The 9,551-nt window shown below is 43.7% G+C and overlaps 1 non-coding gene across 1 annotated transcript; it reads right to left on the bottom strand.

The window, feature by feature from the left end:
- Window positions 1–3,630: 3,630 nt before the first annotated feature.
- Window positions 3,631–3,737, bottom strand: LOC138841266 (U6 spliceosomal RNA). Its single transcript, XR_011376367.1, has one exon. It is a non-coding gene; the product is annotated as a U6 spliceosomal RNA (small nuclear RNA).
- Between the last annotated feature and the right edge of the window lie 5,814 nt (window positions 3,738–9,551).

The raw sequence follows: 9,551 nt of genomic DNA on the forward strand, positions 1-9,551 counted from the left end.
TCTCAACACTCACAAAAGTGACAACTACACATGTAACCTCATGACAACAGCACACTTCACTCAGCAATCAGGGAAGAAGGGGGAGGCAGGTGCAGGCGCTGTAGGCCAGGGCGGGTAAGGTAGAAGTGCTTTCAGAGGTGCCCTTGCCCTTCTTGCACCAAGCTGTGGTCTGATGAGGCAGGAGACATCTAGAAGCTTGGAGGTGACAGGATTAGGAATGCCATTTTAGAGTAATCAGGGGTGATTCAGAACTGCAAGTGCTGCCAAGCCAGCGCCAGCTAGAGAACTGAAGAACTGCAGCGCTGCCAATGTCCTCTGCCTCCTGCCCCCTGCACCCTTCGTGTCCCCGTGCCCTATCCTCTACTTTTCCCCCCTTTCCAGGTCACCCCCTTCACTTTTGATGGTCCCCTTCCACACTGTGCACTGGCTGGGATACTGGTAGCGGCAGCACCAGCCCGCTCTGGACTTGTGCACAGGCCCCGCGATCCCCCAACTTTGCCTGACTCCAGGGCCACCTGAGGCGCCATCTTCCCGGCCATGAATGCTCTTGACCCTTGCAATGCCTCCAGGACGCCCACCCTTACTGTGCACAGTGTCACGGACTCACGTGGAGGGTACAGGCTGCTGGCCAGGTGGCCTTGAGCCCCACGCCCCTCTTCTCCTACCTGCATACCCAGCCGGGGCTGCCTGGCCATGGCACACCAGGTGCTGGGTTGCTCTTGAGCTCCTTCTGGGACTCCCTGCAGCAGCCGCCCATGCCCAGCCTGGGGACCAAGGTTCCGGCCTGGCCACACTCGGCCACCCCAGCTGCCAGGAGCCATCACTACCACCTGGTCATGCATGCGGCACTGTAGCTGCTGCTAGCACCAGAGCTTGGCCTAGCGAAAGAGATTGAATGGGTCACACTCTTCCTCCAGCAGCTGGTGGAAGCAGTTGGCCACGACCCAGCCAAAGCTCTCCTGCATTGCGGTGCAGATGGCAACCATAGGGCACCCCAGGGTGCCCTTACTGCGGGCCCTCCATGGGCAGTCCAAGCAAGCAAGGCTCAGGAGAGCCTTTGGTGAGGACCCAGGCTGCCTGCCTCCGCCCTCCCTGCCAGGCCCGTTCTAATCCCTCCCTGTGTTGCCACTACCACTGCCCGCCCAACCACCGCGAGACAACCAATCAGCACACAGAGGCACGCCCATTCCCCAGCCTGAGTGCCAGAGAGCCCAATCATAGGCTGGGAGGCTGTTACATCATGGGACTTCCCTACCCCACCCCCGGCCAATTTGTGAGAGGCGGGCCAGGGGCAGAGCCACCGCAGATGGGCACAGATGACCTGTGCTGCAGACCCATTGGACGCAGCCATCCTGTAACCCCTTGGAGCTTGGGGTACGTTCTTGTCCGCTACACTTCTGTGAATGTTACCCATTCACTTAGCCATTCAACATCCCTGTACTTGGCATTTAGTGTGTTGTTAAGGAGGCACCAGCTGCTTCTTGTTATGAACCTTATATCTTATTCTGCAAACTGAGAAAAAAGAAAGACAAGAGTCCTCTTCTAACTCCCAGTGCAAGTGTCTAGCCTGAAGACATTACTCCTAGTGCAAGGAAATGGCCATGAGGACATGACTCCAAGTGCAAGGATCGGGCCATGAGGATGTGACTCCCAGTGTAAGGATCCGACCATGAGGACCTGACTCCTAGTGCAAGAATGTGACCATGAAGACGTGACTCCCAGAGCAAAGATCTGGCCATGAGGACGTGACTTCTAGTGCAAGGATCTGACCCTGATGATGTGACTCCTAGTGCAAGGGTCTGACCATGAGGATGTGACTCCCAGTGCAAGGGTCTGACCATGAGGATGTGACTGTCAGTGCAAGGGTATGGCCATGAGGATGTGACTCCTAGTGCAAGGGTCTGACCATGAGGATGTGTGGGAAAGCTTTCCTTTGGAAATGAAGGTTAAGGTGAAAGGGAAAGGTGACAGGGGGCAGATGCAGATGTCTTGAGGTGGGATGGAGTGCAAACCTTATTAAGCTCAAAGGAAAGCAGTGTGACTGGGACGAGAATGATTGAACCAAGAAAAATTTTAGTCCTCATTCCAGAAGCAGTGCCTTAAACACAACCAATTTATATTTGAAAGGCCCATTCTAGCTGTGCTGTGAAAAACTAGACTGGATTATCCAGGGAAGAACTGATGAGGTCAATTGGACTTAGGATGGTAGCAGTAGATATAAGTAAGAGTGACTAGATCAGCAGGACTAGGACAGTGCTTGGTATGGATGATGAAGGTGATGTGAAAATTCTTTTGCCAGCATGGGCATCTGAAATGGGAATGATCGTCACAACTAAATGCAAGAGTGGGAAGGGACCATGAGTTCCATCTTGGGCATGTTGAGGTTGGTCATTTGGATGGTTTTGTTGGTCATTTGAGATATCCAGTTAAGGCCTGGAGCTCAGAGACAGACGGGTTTCCTACAGGAAATCTTGCCCACACAACTGGTGGTTGCCCCATCTTACAGCCATCACTTTCCCTTACATTTTGGATTTTGTTCAGGCATCAGGTGACTGTAGGACACAGGGGAAATGGGGCCCCTTCCAGCCTCAACCTTCATTAATCTTACATCATTCATTGTATTTCCATTCCTTTGCCAGCAACTGCTGATGGATAGGTTGTCTTGAATATCTGGTAGAGCAGATTGGAGGGGAAAATTCAGGGTAATCTTTTCGCACACTTAAAAAGAAATTGAAGCTGAGTACAGGTGGTATGCCTAGCATCCTAACTACTGAGAAGACTGAGATGTCAGGATCATAGTTCAGAACGAGCCTTGGCAGACAAGTCTGGGAAAAACTCTTCTTTCTAACTAACCCTTTATTGCAACTATAAATATGGAGAAAACCTAGATCCTGAATTGTATCGAACTTCCAACTTAAATCACTTGGGAAACTCCCTACCTCACTTCTTGTCATTAAATAAACTTAACAATAAAATATAGTGGAAAAAAAGATTATATGGACAGAAGGTATTTTTCGGTTTGTTTGTTTGCTTGTTTTTGTTGTTGCGGGGCTTGAATGCAGGGCCTGAGTGCTGCCCTGAGCTTTTTACCCTCAAGATTAGTGCTCTACCAGAATGAGCCATACTGACACTCATGGTTTCTAGTGGTTAATTGGAGATAAGTATCTCATAGACTTTACTGCCCCAGCTGGCTTTGAACTGTGTTCTTCAGATCTCAGCCTTCTGAGTAAGATTACAGGAGTGAGCCACTGCCTCCTGGTTGGACAAAAGGTTTTGATGCATGCAGTGATATAAGCTAACTTTGCAAACACTGTACTAACTAAAAGAAGTCAGAGATAAAAGGTCATTTATTGTATGATTCCACTGATATAAAATATCTGTAGAATAGGCAAATCTGTAGGGACAGAGTAGATTAGTGCTACCAGGAGTTAGGGCCAATATAATGTTGGAGAATTACTCCTTAATAGGTATTCTTTAGGGGAAATAAAAATACTCCAGAAATCATGCAATAGTAACACAAAATTGTGAATTGCTAAATGTCACTGACTTACACATTTTCACATTGTGAAAAATAATAAATATTTTTACCACAACTTAAGGAGAAAATATACTTTGTACCCAGATCAAGATTTAAGCCCTGATCCTGCCACCCATTAACTCTGTGATTTTGTGTAGGGGGCATGCTAATCTTCTCTGTAGAGTTCCAATTTTAGTATATGTGCTGCCGAAGCGAGCACACTATGGTTTTGTACACATATTTCTGGGCCTTGTTTTCTCATCTGTAAAATGGAGACATCACAGTCCCTACCTCCAAGGGCTACTTTGAAGTTGGAATGAGATCATTTATATACAGTGATCAGCACAGTGCCATCACAGAATAAATCCTCATCAGAAGTATTATTATTGAATGTTATTCGTGTCATTCATCATCAATCACATACTTTTCAGTCAGGCTTAATAGAGATAGAGTCATGTTAAATTTTCTGAAGATTTGTTTTTGTTTCTGTTTTGGGGCTTGATCATAGAGCCTGAGCACTGTCCCTGGGCCTCTTTGTGCTCAAGGTTAGTGTTCTACCACTTGAGCCACAACTCCACTTCCAGTTTTTAGGGTCTAATTGGAGATAAGAATCTCACAGGGGCTTTTCTGACCAGCCTACTTCAAATCTCGATCCTCAGATGTCAGCCCCCTGAGTAGCTAGTATTACAGGTGTGAGCCACCAGTGCCCGGATTCTGAAGATTTTTTTTTTAATTGTGCTGGAATTGAGGCTTGAACTCAGGTCTTCTCATTCTTGCTTGTTTTTTTTGTCAAGTTTTACACTCTACCACTTGATCCACACCTCTACTATTAGCTTTGTGCTGGTTGATTGGAGAAAATAGCCTCACTACTCAAACCTTGATCCTCAGATCTCAGCCTCCTAAGTAGGTAGAACCACAGGTGTGAACTACCAGTGCCAACAGAAGATTCTTTTTTTGGTCTGTTCTTTTTTTGGTAGTTGGAACTGAACCCAGGACATTGTGCTTGCTAGACAATCACTTTGCCACTGAGCTACTTGCCAGCCTGAAAATTCTTTCTTCAACAACATTAATACCTATACAAGAGACCATACATTGTGAAGCACAGTGGTAAGCGAATGTTGTCTCTGGTACCTTTAAGCTGACACTATACCAACATAAAACCATCCACTTAAGAGAAGAGGCTATTGTCTTCCCATTGGACTTCTGGACTCAGACCACTTCCCCACTTTATTCCTATTCTCCTTACAGCAAGGTTAGCATACAAGTTCTTAGGGCTTGTCCTATGAGCATTGCATCTTAATTTCCAAATCACAAAGGACCATAATAACTGTAAGTAAACCAATGCTATTTGCTTCAGGATTAAGAACAGCTTTAAGATCGCTGAAATGGAGATAAGTTGTCTCTTGCTGATATTATCTGGTCACTTGTTTCTGAATTTACTGTAGACCTTATAATAAGAGGTCTCACATATTTTACTGATCTTTTTCTACTAAGAGGTTGCAATCTTAAATACATTCATGAAATACAATCAGACTGCATTAGCATGAGTTATTTAAAACACGGCTTGATGTGATTAATTTTGCAAACATCAAATAACTCAAGATGTGAAAATGATCTGTAGTAATAATAATAAGTAAATACGCACATCCCCATAATGTAGAAAAATATATGTAATATTATATCCATATCCCAGTGGTTATTACCACCAATGGATGTATAATGAAGCTAAACTGTACACAAAATATAAAATGCTTTGAGTTTCAAGAGTTTCATTAAATATAATGTAAAATTGCCAAGTACCAGTGGCTCATGCCTATATTCATAGCTATTCAGGAGGCTGAGATCTAAGGATTGTAGTTCAAAGCCAGCCCATGGCAGAAAGTCTATGAGACTCTCATTTCCAATCAACCACCAAAAATGCCCCAAGGGGAGCCATGGCTCAAGTATTATGCTGAAAAGCTTAGGGACAGTGCCCAGGCGCTACATTCAACTCTGGGTGCCATAATCTTCACATATAGCTTAGAATTTAATTCAATTGAGGGTTCAGCTCTCAGTAGTTACTCCTTTCGATTACATCTTGGTGAAGCCAAGGAAGAGCAGCTTCAGTACCTTGAAAGTCACCTTTCATTCTGTAATTATTTATTGTCTGGATGAATAATTTCTTGTTTGTGTGTCTTTGCTCAAGGCAAATATTTTTCATGTGTCAAAATTATATAAAGGGCTAGGTGCCTGTGACACATTCTTGTAATCCTAGTTACAAAGGAGGCGGAGATCTGAGGTTTAAGGTTCAAAGGTAGCCCATGCAGGAATGGCCATGAGATTCTTATCTCTGATTAACCACAAAAAGCCAAAAATTGAGTTGTGGCTCAAGTGGTAGAGCACTAGTCTTGAGCACAAAAGCTCAGGGACAACACCCAGATCCTGAGTTGAAGCACAAGGACAGGCAAAAAGAGCATAAAAATTCAACAAATTAATATATGACAAAAAGATATATCACAAGATCAAGTGGATGTGATACTGTTTATTTTTACTGGTTATTGCAGCTGAATCTTATACAGTGCCTACTAAGTGCCAGTTGTCCTTGTGACCTGCTGGTGTAATCCATGTATCTCCTTAATGACATGCATGCCTTCATTTCCCCATGTTCTGTGGCATGACTGTTATAAGAGGAAGAGCTAAGTCTGTCAGTCAAGAGAGAGTGTCCTGAGTCTGCTCTCCTAACCTGGTGCTTTAGTGATAAGCACTGAGCTAAAAGTTGGTGTTTTAGTAGGGCAATCTTTTCTTAAAGACATATTTACAGTAATAGTGGGAACCAGTGGTCAAGCCTGTAATACTAGCTACTTAGGAGGCTGAGATCTGAGGATTGCAGTTTGAAGCCAGCTTGTGCAGACAAGTCCATGAATCTCTTATCTCCAATTATCCATCAAAAAGCCAGAAAAAGATGTATGGCTCAAGTGGTAGAACACCACCTTGAAAAAAAAAGGTAAAGCCCCACAACCAAACAAAAAATAAAAATAGAAATGAAGGAGGAAGAGGAGGAGGAGGAGAAGAAGGAGAAAGAGGAGGAAGAGTAGAAGGGGCTAGAGCAGGAGGAGGAAGAGGAGAAGAAGGAGAAGGAGGAGGAAGGACTATGTAAGCAAGGAACAAACAATGTTGTTAGCAGGAGGTACTGGTTTTCAGAAACAACATGGAAGCAGACTTCTGTATAGATCCATAATTCTATCAGTAATCCAAATTATATAAAGGAGCAAGTGGGGACAGACAAGATACTTAGATCCTCCAAAATATTGTTTTGATATCTGAAAACTATACCAGCTCCATGATAAGGCTGGGTTGTCTAAGAAGCTGAAATATGGCTGCCATTCTATTTCTATTTCAAATTTGAGTTCAGAAGTAAGCTAATACCTTTCTCCTCCAAGGATGATTTGTTGACCAGCAGAATTTCAGGCCTAAATTAGAGCTGCTAAATATGAATTTATACTTTATAACATCCCTAGGAAATTCCTGTGCTCTGTAAAACTTGAGAAGCTTTGAGCTAGAGTAAAAAAAAAAAAAACAAAGTCAGCATTTGGGTCTGTCAGTACCATCTTTTGGAAGCCCAATCATCATGTATTGCTGACATATTTGCATTGGTCATTTTTGTGTAGTTATATCCAAATCCTTCGCAGGAACAATGGAAGTAATTGTCTGTTTTGGCCCATGGTATTAGAGCTGTTAGTTCATCATGGTTGAGAGTGGGGTAGAGTAGAGCATCCCACATCAGGAAGGCCAGGAATCAGAGAAAGGAAAGGGAACTGGAGACCCTGTATAACCTTCAAACTCCCCCCCTTAACCTACTTCATCCAGCCAGTCCACCCTCCCAAAGTTTCCATAGTCTCACAAAATAGCAGCATTAGTTGGACAGTATGCCTTGAAAATATGAGCTGGTGGGGGACATTTCATTTTAAGGGTATAACATTCTGCCCCTGGACCCTTCAGGATCATGTTCCTCTCAAAAGGCAAAATCTTAGGACTCTCCAAAGTCTTAAAAGTTCCAACAATGGTCAAGAGTCTAAATGTAAAGCCTTTTATATACTTCTTCTGGGTTCTGGTGCTCACTTCTGTAATACTAGCTAGTCAGGAGGCTGAGATCTGATGATGCTTGTGATTCAAAGGTAGCCTTGGCATGAAACTCAGTGAAACTCTTCTCTTCAATTAACCACTAAAAAGCCAGAAGCACAGATGGGCCAAGTGGTAGAATGTTAATCTTGAGCATAAAAGCTCAGGGATTGTATCCAGGCCTTGAGTTATGCCAGGGACCATTACACACACACACACACAGAGAGAGAGAGAGAGAGAGAGAGAGAGAGAGAGAGAGAGAGAGAGAGAGAGAGAGAGAGAGAGAGAGAGAGAGAGAGAGAGAGAGAGAGAGAGAGAGAGAGAGAGAGAGAGAGAGAGAGAGAGAGAGAGAGAGAGAGAGAAGAATATTTTGTTGTTGCTGGGCAATGGATGGATCTGAAATGAAGCAACCAGGCTCAGAAAGATATGGAGCTCATGTTGCCTCTAATATGTAAATTTTTAAAACATTTTTTGTTGCCAGTAAAGGTTCTAGAATTCAAGGTGCTGTCCCTTAGTTTTTTCACTGAAGGATAGCCCTCTACCACTTGAGCTACAGCTCCATTCCTAGCTTTTGGGTGGTTAATTGGAGATAAAAATATCACAGATTTTCCTGCCTGACTGGCTTTGAACTACAATCAGTCCTCAGTCTCCCAAGTGACTAGAAGTATGGGCATGAGCCACTAGTGCATGGAACACATGTGTATCTTATACCTAAAACAAACATACTGGCCATACCAAACTGACTAAAGTATGGTATATGCTAGCATGACATATATCTAGAGCATAAACATAAATATATATATATATATATATATATATATATATGTGTGTGTGTGTGTGTGTGTGTGTGTGTGTGTGTGTGTGTGAGTGTGTGTGTGTGTGTGTGTGTGGGTGTGGGTGTGTGGGTGGGTGGGTGTGGGTGTGTGTATGCCATACCAAACTGACTAAAGTATGGTATAGGCTGGAGTGAGATTCCATGGCATAACCCCTTCAAAAAACTAATAGTTTAACAAAAATGAATATCAGGAAAGTGAAATGTGTCTTGACTACCGCATGTGGATGCTAATGGTAGGGGAAGTAATTAGAGAGAAGAATGGTGGGAGGATGTACATATCAGTCTCAATACATGTATGTGAAAATGGAACTTGGAAACTGAATGATATAGGTGGGTTTGGGATAGTTGGAGGAAGTGAAACTGATGGAGGGAGAACGCTTCTACAAGATACGCTGTGCACATAAATGGACACGTTAAATCAAAATTCTTCTGTAAAAGTATTTGAAGGTAACAATAACACACATGGTAAAAAAACTGGGCAAAATACATCCAGGGTCACAAAAGGCCCTGTGGATATCATGAAAGGTACAAGGAGAAGATGCCCAACACTGGTGATTGGGGAAAAGTGGATCAAAATCGATTTCAAATTTATTAAATTGACAAAAATGAAAAGGACTAATTGTGCTAGATTCTAAGAGGTGATGTGCTTAGAGTGTCCTGGAGGTTTACAGAGCAGAGGCTTGGTCTCCAAATGGTGGTGCGGGGAGTTGGTACGCACCTCTAGTTCCCAAGTGTATGCCAACAGAAGAAGGTAGGGACAGACACACCTATGTTCATAAAACATTGTTCACCATAGTCAAAGAAGCCAGAAGGACCTAAGGACCTCTTGGTGGGTGACTGTACACAGAGAATACCACATGGATGTGCAGTGAGGTATTTCCACACCATGGGCTGTACATGGAGAATATGACATGTGCACACAGTGGAGTATTGACACATAGTGGGCTGTGCACAGAGAACATGGCATGCACACACAGTGGAGTATTTACACACAGTGGACTATACATGGAGAACACAGCTTGTTATCGCAGTGGAGTATTTACACACTGTGGACTATAAATGGGAACACAGAATGTGCACACAGTGGAGTATTTATAGAGT

The sequence above is a fragment of the Dipodomys merriami genome, unplaced genomic scaffold, assembly GCF_024711535.1.
Source record: "Dipodomys merriami isolate MVZ:Mamm:240054 unplaced genomic scaffold, mDipMer1.0.p SCAF_310, whole genome shotgun sequence".
NCBI classification, from domain to species: Eukaryota; Metazoa; Chordata; class Mammalia; order Rodentia; family Heteromyidae; genus Dipodomys; species Dipodomys merriami.